We start from the raw sequence: 16810 nt of genomic DNA on the forward strand, positions 1-16810 counted from the left end.
ACAAATTTATATTTGTCGAAACATAGAAAAAGAATATCTTTATCCATTGCAACTGGTCGGCTGTTTATTGTTTTATTACGTTTCTGTTATCAAACTTGTCAGTCCGGAACCGCGCTGCTGCTACGATCGCAAGTTCGAATCCTGCCTCGGGCATGGATGTGTGTGCTGTCCTTAAGATTAGTTAGGTTTACGTAGTTCTAATTCTACGCGACGATGACCTCAGATCTGCTTAGAGCCATTTGAACCATTTGAATCAAATTTGTCACCAACGAATTAGTTCTCAGACATGTTAGATGGGCCGCGGCATTCCGAAAACATTTTCTTCGTAATAAGTGTTCCCCAGTCAGGAAAGTTTTCCCTGAGGTAATTGAACAGGTGAAGTAGTTTACATTTCTGTGGCGTTCACGACTGATGGAACCACCGCGAAGTGTTGAGGTATTCATGCCAGTAGCAAGCCGCGGCGTGAAAGGGCGCCAGCCAGCGCAAGGCGGTTCGCTCGGTGGAGCTCGTTTACTGCCGACTCTGCACTTAGGAGCGTAGCAAAACTCCTACCTACCAGCGCAGTCGCATTTCTGTTTTCCATTGAATTTAGACGGGAACCGCCACTTCGATGAAAGGATCCCAATTTACAGGGAACCTGTCACTCCCTTCACCGGCGTCAAATGAAGGAAACGGGGTTGGAGGGAACGAATATGGCGAATAAGAAAATGAAGAGGCGCGAGAGATAAATTGAGACACGCCGAACTCTCCGGTGACGTCGTTATCGGCAAACTGGGAAAGGCGGCTGCCGCACGTGAAAGGACGCAGCGAAACGCGCAGCGCGACGCGAGGGCGTTATTGGCTGCGTGTGTATAGAACCGGGATGCGGTTTATGTGTAGTTCCAGGCCCACAACACCTGCTACCAGTACCAGTCACTAAGGTCCCATTCACTAGAGCTCCATCAGCCTCGCTGGTTTAACGTTGCTCATACCTGAGTAGAACTCTAGTGACCGTATTGTTGATTTCTGATTCCATTTTATCATCACTAAGCTCCTAAACAAAACGGCACGCTCGAATGGTTCAAATGGCTCTGAGCACTATGGGACTTAACATCTGTGGTCATCAGTCCCTTAGAACTTAGAACTACTTAAACCTAACTAACCTAAGGACATCACACACATCCATGCCCGAGGCAGGATTCGAACCTGCGACCGTAGCAGTCGCGCGGTTCCGGACTGAGCGCTTTAACCGCGAGACCACCGCGACGGCACGCTCGACCCTTGAGTGCTTCGGTACATGTCTGCTAGCAAGCAGCCACATGGTGCATGACGATAGCTACATACACGTACTAGTCCCCCCCCCCCATTCCTCCCCCCCCCCCCCCAGGTTCCCCTTCTTAGCTCCCATTTCATACACGAATGCAGAAGCAATGGAAAAAGCATGCAAAATATAAAAGAACGCAAAATGTGCAAAACTGGCTATGTTTGGAAGAAGCTCGAAATTCATTGTGAGATGCTTTTATTAGTCACATGAAATGTATTCGCAGACACTGCAATATCTCTTATAGTAGATTTCACGATGAAACACTGTCTCTAAATCTAGCAGAAAATCCAAAGATATTTTGATCTTTTGGCCCCCTATGATTGGTGGTGGCGGCTCCTTTGTTTTCTCGTGATACTACAGTGTACCAGTCGTGGTATCACGAGAAAACCGAGGAGCCGCCACCACCAATCATAGGGGGCCAAAAATTCTGCGGATGGCCTTTACATCAGCCCAAACCGGTAAATAAACAAATATTATTGCCTTCCCTACTGTTGATTTTAACCTAAATATAGCTCCAGATCGCTGCACTGCATAGACAATTTTGTCTAAATTCCTTTCCATGAATTTATGATACCTAAATCAAATTATAGTCCTAAATAACGAGCCACAACTGGCCTAAAATTTAGTTAATCTGTCAAAAGTACGTACTGCCAAAGTGGTTTCATTTCATAACCACTCATAAAAGCACTAGCACGAACTCAAATTTACCTTACAGGAACTGAAGATATACTTACCTTTATTGTCCACGATCTCCTCAGTACTATAACTATCAAAAAAACTATGTCGCAATCTCTTATAAACACTTAGCACTATCGCCCCGCCTACTGTTCCTTTGAATGTTGTAAGCGACAGCTACAATGCGCTACATTCGCAAGAATACCTCAGTGCATCACTAGATGTCTCTGTCTTACAATAGCATCGCCGGTTTCATGCGAAAGGTACAGGTACTTCAAAAAATAATTACAATGGGATTTCACGCAGAAAGAACTGGCATTCGAAGGGCGGAGGATGGCGCAGCGGTCCGGTTGTGCTCAGAGCGGCGGAGTTTAGCGAGAGCTGATTGACCCAATCAGTTCCGCAACATGGAAGATAATCCTGCCACATCGGCAGGATCATTTCGAGAGCATTTTTCCACATATGCGACATATCACTTGTATCCGCCTCCCCCCGCTTCCCTCCCCTTTTTTCCCTCGTACACTCGTACATTTTCACTCGTGTCAGATCTCGCTACTGGTTGTGGTTAGCGCTATGTACGAGGTGCATTCAAGTTCTAAGGCCTCCGATTTTTTTTCTCCGGACTGGAAAGAGATAGAAACATGCGCATTGTTTTAAAATGAGGCCGCGTTCACTGTCAATATGTCCCAGAGATGGTAGCACCGTACGGCAGATGGAATTTCACCGCCAGCGGCGAGAATGAGAACTGTTTTAAATACTTAAAATGGCGACGTTTTCCTTACTTGAACAGCGCGCAATCATTCGTTTTCTGAATTTGCATGGTGTGAAACCAATTGAAATTCATCGACAGTTGAAGGAGACAGGTGATGATGGAGTTATGGATGCGTCGAAAGTGCGTTCGTGGGTGCGACAGTTTAATGAAGGCAGAACATTGTGTGACAACAAACCGAAACAACCTGGGGCTCGCACAAGCCGTTCTGACGACATGATCGAGAAAGTGGAGAGAATTGTTTTGGGGTATCGCCGAATGACTGTTGAACAGATCGCTTCCAGATTTGGCATTTCTGTGGGTTCTGTGCACACAATCCTGCATGACGACCTGAAAATGCGAAAAGTGTCATCCAGGTGGGTGCCACAAATGCTGACGGACGACCAGATGGCTGCCCATGTGGCATGTTGCCAAGCAATGTTGACGCGCAACGACAGTATGAATGGGACATTCTTTTCCTCGGTTGTGACAATGGATGAGACGTGGATGCCATTTTTCAATCCAGAAACATAGCGCCAGTCAGCTCAATGGAAGCACACAGATTCACTGCCACCAAAAAATTTCGGGTAACCGCCAGTGCTGCAAAAATGATGGTGTCCATGTTCTGGGACAGCGAGGGCGTAATCCTTACCCATTGCGTTTCAAAGGGCACTACGGTAACAGGTGCATCCTACGAAAATGTTTTGAAGAACAAATTCCTTCCTGCACTGCAACAAAAACGTCTGGGAAGAGCTGCGCGTGTGCTGTTTCACCAAGACAACGCACCCGCACATCGAGCTAACTTTACGCAACAGTTTCTTCGTGATAACAACTTTGAAGTGATTCCTCATGCTCCCTACTCACCTGACCTGGCTCCAAGTGACTTTTGGCTTTGTCCAACAATGAAAGACACTCTCTGTGGCCGCACATTCACCAGCCATGCTGCTATTGCCTCAGCGATTTTCCAGTGGTCAAAAGACTCCTAAAGAAGCCTTCGCCGCTGCCATGGAATCATGGCGTCAGCGTTGTGAAAAATGTGTACGTCTGCAGGGCGATTACGTCGAGAAGTAACGCCAGTTTCATCGATTTCGGGTGAGTGGTTAATTAGAAAAAAAATCGGAGGCCTTAGAACTTGAATGCACCTCGTACAAATTTTGCACTTGAGTGGCTCACTTAGCTTGGCGCCCCAAGCGGTGCCTTGTGTCACTTGGGTCTTAAACCGGCTCTGCGTATCCGATAGGTGTGGTCTGTATTGATGTGACGGGTATCAAGCGTTTCATTGACTCTTAGGCGGCCTATTAGAACCCTTGTTTAGCATTTATTCGAACGTTTAAATAATACAAAGTTATTAGTCGGTATTGCCGGCCGTTGTGGCCGTGCGGATCTAGGCGGTTCAGTATGGAACCGCGTGACCGCTACGGTCGCAGGTTCGAATCATGCCTCGGGCATGGATGTGTCTGATGTCATTAGGTTAGTTAGGTTTAAGTAGTTCTAAGTTCTAGGGGACTGATGACCACAGATGTTAAGTCCCATAGTGCTCAGAGCCATTTGAGTCATATTAGTCGGTATTACTTCACGGACGTCTCGTACACGACACGTTCAACTAATGATTACTTCAATAAAAATTATCGTCAAACTGCTTAAGTTGTTTCTCCCATGAACTTCTTCGCAGAATTGGGTGTCCACGTTCTCAGATGAAACTAAGACATTCAGGACAGCAGTGTGGTGTTCTTACCCTGCCGGTAAGTCACATTTTTCACGTTTATCGTACTTTGCGGAATAATATTTATCGCACAATGACACGCTGGTAAGAAGAAAATCCACTCAGGAAGAGGGCGAGGGCTTCGCCACGCACTAAGGTTATTGGAGCTTCGATTCGACATTATTCCCAATGACAGTAGTACGTGAGAGACTAGTTAAATACAATGGATGACAAATAACTCCCTACTGAAAATTTTAACTTTGTTCTACCCTCATTCCACACTATGTTCCGTGATTTACTCCTTAATTTAACACCTATACTGAGAAAATCGTATTGGTCCTCATGAGTACCGAGCAAGGACTCCTAACCGCAGTTACTTTACACAACGGGAACGACGAAAAGCGCGGACGCTCTGGAAGAAAAATTTCCTCGAAGCCTTTATAAATAAAACTGATTTTTTGGTGAGTTTTTTTTAACCTTAGAGTGCAAAGCAAAATGAAAGAAAGGACACAAGATGAAGGATAATTGTTCGTCAACGAGAAGGTCATCAGAGACTGCGCGCAAGCTTGGATTTCGTAAGGGGTGGGAATAAACCCATCTTGTGCTTCTTAAAGAAATCTTCCCGGAATTTTACTTAAGCAGTTTCGGAAAGCCTAGGACAGCCATCTTTCCGAATGTGAGCCCATCGTGTAATCGCTGCGCTTAATCGCTCTGCCTTGCAAATTGATTAGGATTTAAAAGTTGCATGTAGTTTCCTATGGCGATTTTCTATCATCCACGCTGTTAAGCAGGTTTTACAGTCTTGCTGCCAAAACGTGGTAAGAAACAGCACTAGAGGGGGAGAGAGAGAAGGAAAAAGAGAGAAAGTGAAATGTCGAAATATTTTTATAGTTTTTGTTAACAGGCTTTTAAGGTATTCATCCAGCTTCTCAATAAGCAAGGTCTCTTGATGAGCACCTATATTATTCCACCGAAGACACCATCTCCGTTCATCCGTCGAATGACTCGATAACGGCTTCCGAAATCTCTTCTAGAGAAGGACATCGGCGTACGATCTTTAAACTTTTGTATTAAGTTTCAATCTGAAACATGTATTTTCAGACTATAGTAAGATTGGAGTAATATTGTCAAATGTATTCGTGTATCCTTTCGGTTAAGAGATTTCATATATTTACTGTATTAATAAATCTAGTTTAAAATCATGCGGATATTTTCATGACAGAGAATTTTAAAATCTAAAAGTTTTCCATTAAAATACGGACAGACTTTTAAAAAATTGTTTGGTCACGCGCATAAAGAAGACACAGTTGGACGTCACACTTTCCTCATGACCAAAGGGCCAACAGTTCCTTTGGTAGAATATTCCGTTGGAGTGCGAATATCTACAAAATAACGTATTCAAACACAAAAAGATAATTATGTAAAGTCGAAGCTGTAAATACGAACCAAATTAATCTATCCATTAACAATACGAACTGTATGGAAGACGAATGATAGTCATTCAGTACGCTGAAGAGAGGAAGCAGTTGTCGTTTGCTCACACCATCTAGAGAGAGAAGAGGACGTGTGAAACTACGAGAAAGTACCTCCGTCCACACACATAGAGTACCTCCCGTAGTCAGTCTACGATACACTCTATATTATTTTAGAAAATTTCTCGCCGGAGTTGATGTCTAGATGATATTCTTTGTGACTGTCTCAGTTTGCAGTCTTTCGCTCTTAAGAAATCAGTTGCAAGGCTACTCCGTAACCCAGTACAACGACGATTGGGCTAACCCATAGAAAGACAAGTACAACTGAAATGCAGCTGTTCTGAAGTTTTCTTTATAAATTTTTATTTAATAGGAATTTTAAATTGGTCAATACAGCTAACATTTCAGTTGTTGATATTGTGTTTAAGATGGCAGAACACACCACACCCATCCACCCACCCACATACACACACACACACACACACACACACACACACACACACACACACACACACATATATATACTATGCAATCATTTTTGAGAATTTTCTGGAACAGTTATGAACTATTTCTGGTGAGATGTATCTGGATGAATAGATTTGCAGCGATATCCTTTACAGATGATTGCATTTTTCTAGTCGAGAAACAATTTGTTGAACTTCACGTACGTTTGAGTAATTATTACAGAGGGAACGCTTAAGATTGTTCTTTTAATGCTCGTAAAAACGACTAGTATTTAGACAGGTTGATATGAAATCAACCCATCAACATTATGATGGCAGAGTGTTGTGATAAATCCCTTAGCGCCAAGTGAAAACTGTAAGAATCAGTGATTGTGAGGATTAAATTAGGTATGAATCTTCCTCGCTGTTTTCTATGTAAACTCATTACGAATGGAACAAAACGTGTTCATGTAAACATGTTAAAGTTTCCGCCGTATTTGATTGGAGTTTGCACAAATTTCTTTCTGATATCTGTATCTCTAAGTTTGTTGACAACACTTTTAGTCCATCATTTCATCGTAAGTGTACAAGCTAATGTATGTAAGTCTTGATCTTAATCATTCGGAATTTTTGCTATGTGAACGTTTTTTTCTAGAAGTATGGAGTCGTTTTATTACCTGCTATGTTCATCTTGTTGCCTATGCACCATTGCTCCCATCTCGTCAAACAGATCTCAGTTTCTCATAAACATCTTTGCGATACGATCTTCAATCACCACCACTGTACCGCTATATCAGCGCATAACTGTTGGCTAAAGGCTAAATATACACTTCCGTGACGTAAGCTGTGGTCTCGTGGTCTCGCTGCAGAACAGATATGAGCCTGAGCGACGCACACGTCAGCGGCCGCGTTGACTTTGGTGAAATATGACTGGCTTCATAAGCGGCGACGCCGGCGGGAGAAACAGAAGAGAACGGAGAAGGGAGTTCAAAGGGCCGGAAGGGCGCTTCCCTGTCACAGCCGACGCTGTAACTGCGTCACTTCTCGCAGGCGCCGCGTCAAAGGGCTGGGGCTGTACTCGGCGTCGGCCTACGTGAATAGGCCAGCGAAACTGTCATCTGCCTCCAGACACTTGTTATCTGTGGGGCACCGGAAGTCGAACTTCCGTACAGCAGCGTTTCCTTATGAATCGAATAATGGCTGATATAACTGAACCATGTTTGCCCCAATGTATACTGTAGCTAGTACTGTATTTACGAGGATATTTAATATGTCTTTATCCTCTCTTTTGAAACAGTATGAAAACTTACAGGTGGCAACTCATCAGGAACGTTGCGATTTCATCAGGATACAAGTCGGCAATACAATAGGTTCAAAAAAATTATTTCTTTTAATCGGTAATGGTGTATTGAAAATTAACTTCTTTCGAGAATAGGATGCTTGTCTCAAGTCTATAGTTGACTTGAGGAATGGTCTTGGCATCTACAGGTGATGTGTGACAATTAGTAGCGAAAACTGACAGAGATGAAATTATACAGTAATGGAAGCAAACTCGTTTCAGTGAACATAGGTTAGTAAAGGAGTCACTTGCGAGATAACTGTGAACGTATCATTTCGAGCTGCTACGGATAGCCGACCGGCGTGGCCGAGCGGTTCGAGGCGCTACAGTCTGGAACCCCGCGATCGCTACGGTCGCAGGTTCGAATCCTGCCTCGGGCATGCATGTGTGTGATGATTTCCTTAGGTTAGTTAGGTTTAAGTAGTTCTAAGTTTAGGGGACTGATGGCCTCAGAAGTTAAGTCCCTTAGTGCTCAGAGCCATTTGAACCATTTTTTGCTACGGATACCTCTATGACATATTGTCCTAGTTAGTGCAAATTTATTTGAAAAGTGAACTTTACGAGAAGGTGGCATGTCGTTGCCTTCCATCCCACTTTTGATTTCATTTACGCAGTCATTCACAGGGACTAACGGTTTAACGTTAGGTCCGAAACACGGTGAAACTTGGCATTTTCCACACTGAAAAATTATTCTAAGAAACGAATTCGTTGTCTGAGGTCTACTTAGCCATTGCGTTACACCCGCCGTTTCCTACATCTCAAAAAGTAACTTGATTATCTACTTCTAGGTCATAGGGAACTATAGAAAACTTCAAATTCTACATCAGCTGAAACCCAAGGTTTCGGAACCAAATGAAATGGGTCGCAGATAGCTCGTACGCTGTGACAAAAGTGCTTTGCTGTAAGTGGTTGTAGCCAGGGATAAAAAAGTAAAAGTATATACGCGTGCACGTCATAGCATTTTGGCGTCTTCTTTCATCTTTTACAGCCAAACGATCCTCTCAATACAAATACATTGCCTTGAGCATTGAGCAGAACCGAGATCCGGATCCAGATCTTTGCCTGAATTCAAGAAAGATTCACAGAGGTTGGAAGCATAGCTGAAGATTGCTGTAAGCTTAAAAATTTGCGTGGGTGCATGAAATTTGTTCCAGAGTTCTTTTTGACTTGCTGAGAAACAGGAGTGACAGTACACCAATATGGTTTTAAGTACACTACTGGCCATTAAAAATGCTACACCACGAAGATGACGTGCAACAGACGCGAAATTTAACCGACAGGAAGAAGATGCTGTGATATGCAAATGATTAGCTTTTCAGAGCATTCACACAATGTTGGCGCCGGTAGCGACACCTACAACGTGCTGACATGAGGAACGTTTCCAAACGATTTCTCTTACACAAACAACAGTTGACCGGCGTTGCCTGGTGAAACGTTGTTGTGATGCCTCCTGTAAGGAGGAGAAATGCGTACCATCACGTTTCCGACTTTGATAAAGGTCAGATTGTAGCCTACCGCGATTGCGGTTCATCGCATCGCGACATTGCTGCTCGCGTTGGTCGAGATCCAATGACTGTTAGCAGAATATGGAACCGGTGGGTTCAGGAGGGTAATACGGAACGCCGTGCTGGATCCCAACCGCCTCGTATCACTAGCAGTCGAAATGACAGGCATCTTATCCGCACGGCTGTAACGGATCGTGCAGCCACGTCTCGATCGCTGAGCCAACAGATGGCGACGTTTGCAAGACAACAACCATCTGCACGAACAGTTCGACGACGTTTGCAGCAGCATGGACTATCAGCTCGCAGACCGTGGCTGCGGTTACCCTTGACGCTGCATCACAGACAGGAGCGCCTGCGATGGTGTACTCAACGACGAACCTGGGTGCACGATTAGCAAAACGTCATTTTTTCGGATGAATCCAGGTTCTGTTAACAGCATCATGATGGTCGCATCCGTGTTTGGCGACATCGCGGTGAACGCACATTGGAAGCCTGTATTCGTCATCGCCATACTGGCGTATCACCCAGCGTGATGGTATGGGGTGCCACTGGTTACACGTCTCGGTCACCTCTTGTTCGCATTGACAGCACTTTGAGCAGTGGACGTTACATTTCAGATGTGTTACGACCCGTGGCTCTACCCTTCATTCGATCCCTGCGAAACCCTACATTTCAGCAGGATAATGCACTACCACATGTTGCAGGTCCTGTACGGGCCTTTATGGATATAGAAAATGTTCGAATGCTGCCCTGGCCAGCACATTCTCCAGATCTCTCACCAACTGAAAACGTCTGGTCGATGATGGCCGAACAACTGGCTCGTCACAATACGCCAGTCACTACTCTTGATGAACTATGGTATCGTGTTGAAGCTGCATGGACAGCTGTACCTGTACACGCCATCCAAGCTCTGTTAGGCTCAATGCCCAGGCGTATCAAGGCCGTTATTACGGCCAGATGTGGTTGTTCTGGGTACTGATTCCTCAGGATCTATGCACCCAAATTGCGTGAAAATGTAATCACATTTCAGTTCTAGTATAGTATATTTGTCCAATGAATACCCGTTTATCATCTGCATTTCTTCTTTGTGTAGCAATTTTAATGGCCAGTAGTGTAAATAATTTACAGCAAGATGATTACCATTTACATGAGAACATTCGCAGGCAAGGAAACTGTCTTAATAGGTCAGTACTTTTATTTTCATTTTGTTTTATGGATGTGCCCTTACGATTCTTTTGCTAAAATAATTCATTGAATCTCACGCGAAGTTAAATGCAGTAATTAGAGCATGGAGTTGGATGCATTCGTGTTGAAAAATTCATCTGCTCCGACTCCCCGAATGGCTTCATATCAGTAAAACGAATATAACCCAGTAGAGAAACAGACTTAGAGCATCCATTTGCACTAGCGTTTTCCGTCGGATGCATTATTGAGTCGGAAACGTCGGGCTTAATGATTTCAGTTCGACTCGATTGATTCTTTTACACACCCTCCGAGTAAATCAGTTGCTATAGAGATATCCTAAATATCATTCGCATCCATGCTTTCTGCTCATCTGATGACCTACTACATCGTTAACAGAAAATTATTTGCCCTTGTTCTGCCTTAAACACAATATACAACATTCATGGGTGTCTTTTCCATCTACAGGAGTTCGGAAATAAGGAGTCATTCTAGTGGGTGCCAGATCACATTGGTATTCAGAGAAATGAATTAACGGCTGTGAGAGCCAAGAAGGAATGTACTCAAAAAAGACTTGGGATCAATGTGATGTATTTCGACCGGCCGCTGTGGACGTGCGTGCGGTCTATGCGGATGCGTGAACTATGGCGACGTAATTATCAAAAGCGTAGGAACAGGGCCAACGTACTGTTATTCTTTCCTTGGTTCCCGAAGGACAGACACCGCTAGACATTCATCTGTGAATGTATAATTTGTACGGGGCAGCAGGTCTGTCGGTAACCACCGTTGTGGGATGCTGCGCCAAGTTCCCAAGCAGTGCCGCTACTTCATGATTACGCAAATCCCGTGTCCAAAATGTCTTAACGCAGGGGTTACGCCAACTCAAGAGGGAGACACACTAACACCCGCCCTCTATTCCTGATCTCTCCCCAACCGATTATCGTGAACTCGGTCCCTTGAAAAAGGCCCTGAAGGATCAACCATTCCCGTACGGTGAGGATGTGCAGCAGGCAATTGGGACTTCTCCACGCTGCATAACACGGTGTTTTACCAAATGGATATCGTTAACCTGGTTCGTCGGTGGGATGACAGCTTCGTTTCAATACTTAGGGCAATTTTCCTTATTTGCATTCCGATTCCGAACTGTACAGCCTTCTAATGGAAACTTTTGCCACCCCTTATATGATCCATATTGAAATCTAGACAGCACAATGGAGGGCCCGCTAGCCGGCCGCATCCGTGGCCAGGAGGAGGTGCCCCACACCCTACTACCCGATTTTATCAACAACAACTCATTTCCCATCACTTCCAACCACTCCTCTGCGCACCAGCATATGATGCCCTTGCCTCTCAACGCTAATGGTATACCATGAAATACGACAAAATTCAGATGGCTCCAGGCACTATGGGACTTAAAATCTGAGATCATCAGTCCCCTAGAACTTAGAACTACTTAAACCTAACTAACCTAAGGACATCACACACGTCCGTGCCCGAGGCAGGCTTCGAATCTGCGACCGTAGCAGGAGCGCGGTTCCGGATTGTAGCGCCTAGAACCACTCGGACACAGCGGCCGGCTAAGTGTTTCTATTTTAACGACAGTCACGGCTCTATGCTCAGATCTGCCAAATGGAAAACATGGTGTTGGTTTATTGGAAACAGTTATTCTAGCCAAATAATGAGGTATATGGAAACTGGTTATGATGTGAAAAATAGGATAAGCTGAACGGTGCGGTATGTTTACAGTCCTCACCCGCGCCGGGTGCGTGGTCACTCACTTGAAAGTAATGATATACGTCTCCTCGTTTCCCACTGCCTGTCCGGAGCAAGACCTCATAAGAAAGAGGTGTCTGTTCCGGCCTCTGATTGGCTACTTTTTGAGAATAGAGTCTCCAGAACGACCACACAACAAGGTGTGGCGTTACTCTCAGGGTGAACGTGCATCGAGAAAGATGTAGGTTCTGCGAGAGTGTGTTTTATTCTACTTCGACTACGTGTCATTATATTTAAAAGCGCCTGAGACTGAGGGTGTACACATTCCACCACGATTGTTTTTGTGGGAAGTTAAACATATCGTGCCATCCCTACAAAAATATCCATCGCTAGTAGTCAAGCGATGTAGGAAATTCGTAGCGATCCTCGTTACAGTCAAGGGAAGCGATAACAGCAGACCTGCGACAGTGCGGTAGCTTCTTCCCAGGAGACAGGACTATAGAGGGCGCAAGGCGGGTGCACAGACCCTCCGTCCCATATGCCTGGAGTGCGTAAGTCCAGCTGTAGCATCTGGAAGCAATGTTTGTTAGAATTAGCTCCTATCATTATGTTTTCAGAGGTAATGACGGCTGGAGTTGTTGCAGCGTCCATAAAAAGCAAAATCCTTTTTGAAGTGCCACTGTGGCTTACGATTTTGAGTTGATTTCGTAATCACAGAGTGAAAGATTGACTGGCGCTATTTCAGAGAAGACTATGTTTCCAGAACGTGTGCAAATGTTAGGAATGCCCTCGTGTTCCAGATGGAGCTGGAGGACCTGTACCGGCGCTACTGCTCGCGGCTGAAGCAGTCGCTCTTCCTGTCCGGACTCGGTGTTTCCACGGCCAGCTGCGCGTGCGCACTCACCGCTCTGCTCATACAGGTAAGCACCATCAAAAACTGGCTCTGAGCACTATGGGACTTAACATCGGAGGTCATCAGTCCCCTAGACTTAGAACTACTTAAACCTAAGGACATCACATATATCCATGCCCGAGGCAGGATTCGAACCTGCGACCGTAGCATCCTCGTGGTTCCGGAGTTAAGCACCATCCTTGGGATACTCTTCGTGTAGGGCGATTCTTACGATCGCTTAAAAACCTCCGAAGCGATGCAGATGACGCTGAGACGAGTAATTTAATATAAGACACCTGGGGACCACAAATGTAGGGAAATGCCCGAAAACTGTATGGAAAATGGACATGTGACTTCAGCAGTTGACGTACGTTGCCGCAACTGATCATCCCAACCCAAGTCAAGTTCAGGGTGTTTATAAATGAGTATCGGGGTTTTAACGCTTTATAATATTTATTATATTAAACTTACAGTATATAAATGATATGTAAAGTGAAAGAGCAGCTCAAACAGTTGTGTTTGGCACCAGTGCGCATGCGTAGCGCGCAATGTTTCCGCCGAAATCCGCTAGATTGGTTGAACTTCACTGTACCCATGCACTGGATAGGCCGCAAGGGGCCAAATGTCGAGGCTTGCTTTGCATGGCCTCCATGTTCACTTGACCTAACGCTATGGGATTTTTTCCTTTGGGGCTTCATCAAGGGTCGTGTGTACGTGCCACCGCTACCAGCAGACCTCCCTGAATTAAGAAACTCGATTGAATCAGCAGACTTGATGTTTGCCGTGTGACAAATGGTGCTCACATTGAACATTTATAAGGTTCTTGGTAAAACTGTTTGAGTTCCTCTTTCATTTCCCATATCATTTATAACTGTAAGTTTAATGTAATAAATATTATAAAGCCTTAAAACCCCGATATTCATTAATAAACAACCTGTGTTCTTGTCAATGTGGCTCCTGGCCTACATGCACGTCTCTCGATCGGCTCAGGGTTCGAATCTTCTGTGTGGCAGGAAGTATTTTTTTTTTCATTGGGTTAGACGATTATGTGTTTATATTGAAAATATATTTGTAATTTCATTTACCGGTCTCGCGGTACCCGCTGGTTTATTACAAAGTACAGTACAGTTCAACAAAAAACTAACGTATTGCGTTATAAGCTTACGAATCGCTTTGCTACCAGTAAATCCCGTACGTTTTCTTTACTCAATAAAAGCTCTAAACAAAATAAAAAAAGGACAAAAGGAAAGAGGCACAAAATAAGTACAGCTTTTGTTTGGTTACAGCAAGGACAATAATGCAACTTCTACGTTTACAACAGATAACATTTCGAAAAGTGTTCGATAAAAGAGTAGCCTAGCGGAGCGACGTGTAGCACTGCCCCTGCCAGCGATGGTAGGATCGACAAGCTCAGCCGCTGCGCGTACGGCGTGATACGTCACCTGGTGACGTCACATTTCAACGTTTGTCATCCACTTCAGGGTATTCCCGACATTTTCGGCCGCCTGTGTCTTATATTAAAATAATTGTCTCAGTGTCATCTACGACGCTTCGGGGTTCTTTAGACGTTAGCAAGAATCACCCTATATAGCAAGCCGACCTACTCGGTACAAATATTTACAAGTAGATATAGCAGCCTTCAGAATACCTTGGGAGTTCTAACAGCTCTGAAGCACAGGCCCTACATATTCCTAACAAAGTGATTTTATGAAACAAGCAATGTACAGTGCAAATACAGGGAACTCTTAATGCATTGTATACTACCCTTAAAATTCACTAATGAAGTTAATTGTAACGTTAAACAATGAACATATTTATATAATATATACGACCGTCAGTTGTAGTGTTACAAGGGCACTAATTCAATGTTCGGCGAAGTAACTATTCCTAACGTTTAGCCGGCCGCGGTGGCCAAGCGGTTCTAGGCGCTTCAGTCCGGAACCGCGCGACTGCTACCGTCGCAGGTTCGAATCCTGCCTCGGGCATGGGTGTGTGTGATGTCCTTAGATTAGTTAGGTTTAAGTAGTGCGTGTGTGTGTGTGTGTGTGTGTGTGAGAGAGAGAGAGAGAGAGAGAGAGAGAGAGAGAGAGAGAGAGAAGTAGTAGTAGTAGTAGTAGTAGTAGTGGCTGTCCTCCATCTTTAACAAAAAGTTTAAATTGGGATCCGTTGCGTGGATGAACATTACGAAGTTTTAGAGTTACTTGTGATTTCAAATTTTAATTTCTTTTCGTCGGGAAAAAGTTTTTCTGCTCCGGAAAAACATATATTGAGTTGTAAATTGGTGCAGTAAAAAAAGAAGAGTTTTAGCACTATGGGACGTTGCTGCGTTCAAACACGTTTTTCACAGTAAATTATTGAGGCCTGAAGTCATTTCCTGGCTAAGTTATCCTGAGATTGTGATGATGGAGGAAGCGGCTTTTTTTCTTGTTACGATCAACAATATTTTGCACAAAGGTTCCACAACACTGTACATATCTGTGGTTGCATCGTCACATAAGAATAGCTTTTTCTACGTGGGTTTTATGACAACATAAAAAGAATTGCGTTTGGAGATAAAGCATTTTTCGCCTTATTTTGTATTACTGACACACTTGCAGGCTTTCAAACCAAAATCTAATATGATGGATAAAATTAATTTGTTACTCTTGATGTCGTTTACATGAGGGTTCAGAGTTAGTTTTCATGTCAGTTATTCGACTCTTTTGAAGTAATGAAAGCATGTCACTCTGCCAGACACCTCGTTTATTCCTCGGCAACACACGCTGCTTGGCGAGCAGAATGTCAGGCGGCTGTTGATACTCGTGGTCCCACACACCGCACCAACCGCTCGATACGCCGGTTACACCCCTTCACACGCACCACCTCGTATTCATCGCTCTGCGGTAACTTGTTGTTTTTTCCCGTTACCTGCACAATTCTGCCCATGCTGCCCACTCGTCGCAGTGTCGTGAAGAGCTCTGTAATTATTAGCTTTTCAAATTTCGAATAATATCGTGTCACTTCTCGCCCATCAGCACGCGCCATCCACCTAACACCATGTGACGTAGCTCTAAGCCAAGTAAATAGACACAATGAGAAACGATAGTGTTATTAGATCCCAACTACACTCATGCTCATAAATTATGGATAATTGCAGAATGTGGTGCCACACAACGTGACACTACACGAAACTGGCGCTAATAGCATAGGCACATAGAGAACACACACACAACACAGATATGTAAGTCCACGGTATTGGTATAAGTTGAGAAAACTGTCCCGAAACACATATGCTACAAAACGCCACTGTTACCTGCGCATGTACTCCAACTTCAATATGGGATGTGATCACCATGCAAACGTACACAGATCGCGCAACGAGTTGGCATACTCTGGATCAAGTGGTCAAGCAGCTGCTGGGGTATAGCCTCCCATTCTTGCATCAGTGCCTGACGGAGCTCCTGAAGTGTCCTAGTGGTTTGAAGACGTGTAGCGATACGTCGAACAAGAGCACCGCAGACGTGCTCGATGGGGTTTAGGTTTGGAGAACAGGCAGGCCACTCCATTCGCCTGATATCTTCTGTTTCAATGTACTCCTCTACGATGGCAGTTGGCTGAGCCCGTGCATTATCATCCATCAGGAGGAAGGTGAGACCCAATACACCCTTGAAAAGGCGAACGTACTGGTGGAAAATGACGTCCCGATACACCTGACCTGTTACAGTTCCTCTGTCAAGCACATTCAGGGGTGTACGTGCACCAATCATAATCCCATCCCATACCATGTAACCACGACCTCCATACAGGTCCCTCTCGAGGACATTAAGGGGTTGGTGTCTGGTTCCTGGCTCACGCCA

General features: G+C 44.6%; 1 long non-coding RNA gene across 1 annotated transcript in view; it reads left to right on the forward strand.

The window, feature by feature from the left end:
* LOC124790092 overlaps positions 1-16810 on the forward strand; it is a 518638-nt gene that overhangs the window by 473261 nt on the left and 28567 nt on the right. Inside the window, exon 4 of the long non-coding RNA XR_007016218.1 lies at positions 12883-13002. This is a non-coding gene — a long non-coding RNA (uncharacterized LOC124790092). The remainder of the gene's footprint in view (positions 1-12882; positions 13003-16810) is intronic.

Source organism: Schistocerca piceifrons, chromosome 3 (assembly GCF_021461385.2).
Source record: "Schistocerca piceifrons isolate TAMUIC-IGC-003096 chromosome 3, iqSchPice1.1, whole genome shotgun sequence".
In the NCBI taxonomy this organism is placed as follows: Eukaryota; Metazoa; Arthropoda; class Insecta; order Orthoptera; family Acrididae; genus Schistocerca; species Schistocerca piceifrons.